Here is a 4,167-nt window from a genome sequence, read left to right on the forward strand (position 1 = left end):
CTTCCCACCACTATACCAGTTAGATAAATAAGGTTAGAACTTTGCTTTTTATAGTCTCCCCCTTCCTTCTTTTAACCACCTATTAAAATTCCCCTGCCCTGTGTGCCATTAATTTAGGCCCATTCCAGATGCATGTTACCTAATCAAGCTAATCTGGTAACTCAATCAATGGATTAGTGAGCATTTACAGCATTATAGAAACATGAAAATATATTAAGAAATATTGTGTCATAGCTTAAAATGTCAGTTCTAGAGTAAAACAAATATTGTCTGATCTCAGATCTACCACTTTTATAAAGCTATGCAACCATGATGGTCAAATCATTTAACCTCTCTGTGCTTCAGTTTCCCCATCCTGAGCAACACAGAACTACTTACCTTACAAGGTTTTGTATTTATATTAAATAAAGCATCAATAGAATTCCAGGCACAGAGAAGATATCTGGTATCTTTTTGCCTCTTCCCTCCCTTCCTAAACTCTACTTTTTGCCCAAACAACTTATATGTTCTAGCTCTTAGTGGTCTTTTGTTTTAATTCCAGTGATCATGTTAAAAGCAAAATTTCATTATGCTGGCATGAAATCTGCCCAGGGGGTTAGGGGTATTAACCGGGGCTGTGACATGGTTCTATCTCCTACTCCAAGATTCTCCTGGCTTTTTATGGCTTCAATAATCCAGCGTAGAGAGCCATCCAACATTTGCTGATTTGTGGAATACCTTTCAAAAGACATTTAATAAAGTCAATCAATATGTAAGGAACTGTGACAACAAGGGACAGTAAAGGGAGGTTCCTGAGCTTAAAGTCAGTCCAGGACAAATCCATTATTACTTTAGCATTCAGGAAATATTTAGGCTGGCTTCCATAGAGTGATAATAGCATACCTCTTATACATTTTTCAAAAATTGTACAGGGGCCTTTACCCTCTCAGAGTAGCTATTCTAAGCATTTTCAAGCAATCTCACCCAAACCTTGGACACCAATAGAAAGGGTCAGATATTAGCTAAAAACACATTTGTTCATCTGGGCATTGCTAAGACAGCTAGTTGTTTCTTCCAGGGTTTAATTCTCACAAGAGCAAATTGTAATTTTCTGATGGGAGTTCAGGAGCTGGCTGTGGTCATCGCTTTTATCACTCTGTAGGTGGTTACAAATGTCAGTGTGCCCTCATGCCACCACAGGGGATGTATATCCCAATGGGTAGCACAGGGGAAATGGACAAGATTTTCAATGGCTGCGTATTAAAGACACACAATGGAATCATCCCAGGGCATGATATTGACCGTTTGGTCTTTAGTGCATGACTTTGCAGATCAATCTGCTGCTTTGATACAATTCATGTGACACCAAGCCTCATCTGAATGCCACAGCTGTGAAGACATTACAAGGGCTGATACTAAGAAATGCTCTATCAGTAAGTATCTCTCTTAATAATAAAGAAGATGAAATGTGAAACTAAGCTGACACAATCTTACCTCATTGATTTGAAAGATATGGAGAGGGCTACTGTTAATTAGTATAAGTTTAAATTCCATATTTATGAATCTACAGAGTTTTGGGACATTCAAACATTCTCCAGTGACTCGGGTCAATAGGAATCTAAAAGTAAAGAATCTTCCAGAAGGTATTTAATAGAGAAAAACATTTTCAATTAATTTTTGATGTTCTGATATATAGTTAAACCAATTAAGTGCTATGGACATTTTCCAACCCTGAAGCAAAGAGGGCTTTATTGGAATAGTTGGACTTGAGTTGGGCCACAAGGGGAGTCAGGACTTAGAAAAGCAAACAGGAGAGGCAATGAGTTTGCAAGTATGTTAGCTAGTCCTTCAAGTTCAAGGAACAAAGGCACAATCAGGTTAATTGAATGAGAAGTAACCTTCTAGTGTAAGACAACTTGAAGAAACAGAAAGTGTAGAAAATGGTCTCAGCAGCTCACAGTTAGGCACGGTGTAGAGCTGAAATATATATTCCCCATACAATTGCAACCCCCTCCTTCTGACCCCAATCCCTCCCCTCCCGCCACCCACCCCCCAAAAAGTGTCTCTGGTTCATAGTTTTTTGTTGATTTTGATTTTCACTTTCTTATAGTTATTCATTTTCCTGGTCCCTTATTTAAGTTCTCTAGATTCCTGCTATGAATGAGACCATCCGTATTTTTCTTTTTCTTTCTGGCTTATTTCGCTGAGCATGATCCCTTCCAGCGCCATCCATGTTGCTGCAAATTGCATGTGTTTATCTTTTTTGAATGCTGAGTAATATTCCATGGTATATATGTACCACATCTTCTTGATCCAGTCATCTATTTTGGGGCATTTATTTTAGATGTGCAGTTTTAGTCATTGAAGAGCAACTCTGAATGTCCAACAAGTAATTAGACAAGTAGGCATCTATTATTTTCTTTGTGCACACACAAAGGAAGGACCATATGAAGACACAGTGAAAAGGTGGCCATTTGCAAGCCAATGAGAGGAGATCAAGAGAAAGCAAACCTCATCATTACTGTGCATCTTTAACTATTTTTAATTCGTCTCTGTTTTTCTTGCTATACTTGCATCTTTACATCTTTCTACTCTCCTACAAATAATTTGGTCAACTACCTCTCTGCTTGTTTGCAGTTTCTGATTATTCTAGCCCAACCTGTCTCTAGATACTTGCCTACTCTACAATCTACTGACACTCTTGGTGGGTATTGCTTACGTGTGCCACAAGACAGAGAATCTAAATGGGCTGGCCTTCACTATCTAGCTTAGAGAACTCCTTTTAGGAGGTGCCTTATATAGGAGAGGCTTATTCTATGTCACCAATAGATCACTGACCCATCTAGATGGTTGAGTTTGGTTGGGTAAGGAATAATCAGTTGTGTCTGGGATGGTAGGGTCCTTTGGTGCAAAGCATTGTGGTGATCCATGAGCAAGTTCTCAGAAAGACCCATGTGAATGACTTCCCACAGGGGATAGTATATATGATCCCACCACTCATGGCTTACCCACCAGGCTGGAAATAAAAGCAGCAATTAATACATATTTGGAAAAAACAAGTAGATCAGTGTAATGGTTTGCTAGAACTGCCATGACAAAATATCTAAGACTAGTTGACTTAAACAACAGATATTTTCCTCACAGTCTGGAAGCTAGATATCCAAGATCAAGATGTCAGCAGGTTTGGTTTTTCCTGAACTCTCCTTGGCCTGCCAATTTCAACCTTCTCACTATATCCTCACATGGTCTTTCTTTTGGGTGTGCACATCCATGATTTTTCTCCACATGTTCAAATATCCTCTAAAGACAGTTGGTTAAATTAGGACATACCTTAATGGCCTCATTTTTTATTTAATTCCTTCTTTAAAGTTACTATGTACAAATACAAACAATCTGAGGTAGCAGAGATTAGCATATGAATTTTGAGAGATACAGTTTAGCCCGTTAACAGTCAGCTTTCCTAAAGATGGGGGAGGGAATAGAGAAAGGAAATAATGTTTGTGAAGCACTTGCTATAGAAGGTACTATGCTAGGTGCTTCTATAAAGGTTTTTCTTGTTTAAATCTCAAAAGAAACTCCCATGAGACAGGCACTTACTATCTGAATTTTATAGAAGAGGAAACTGAAAAGCAAATAGTTTATGATTACATAGTAATTGAGATGAAATTCAACTTCAGATGTGAATTATTCCCAAGCTAGTGTTCTTGCTATCACATATTGCTACCTCCCAGGGCTACTTAGAGGGATGCATTTGGTCATGCAGGAAGTGACTATATATTGCCATTCATTGCATTACATATTGTTATACATTGACATTTGAAGAAGGCTTTAAATGTCAGAGTGACAAGTATGATAGAAAATCATAAAGTATTTGAAGTGAGAAAAGAGGATAGTGGTATGGAAAGTGACGTTTCAGGGAAAATAGTAAGAGCTAACTATTATTGAGTAGTTAGCATGTATCAGACATTACAGTAACTGCTTTATCTGAATTACCCTATTTATTCATCACAGCAACCTCATGAGATATGTTATTATCTCCATTTTACAAAGAAAGAAATTGAGACAGAAAGATTAAGTAACTTGCCCAAAGGTCAGACAATTTGTAACTGATAGAGCTGGGATTTGAACACAAGAAGTATAGCTCAGAGATAATCTGGCATATAGTATAAAGAATAAAATATAGAAAAT

The sequence above is a fragment of the Talpa europaea genome (genome assembly GCF_964194135.1).
Source record: "Talpa europaea genome assembly, chromosome: X".
NCBI classification, from domain to species: domain Eukaryota; kingdom Metazoa; phylum Chordata; class Mammalia; order Eulipotyphla; family Talpidae; genus Talpa; species Talpa europaea.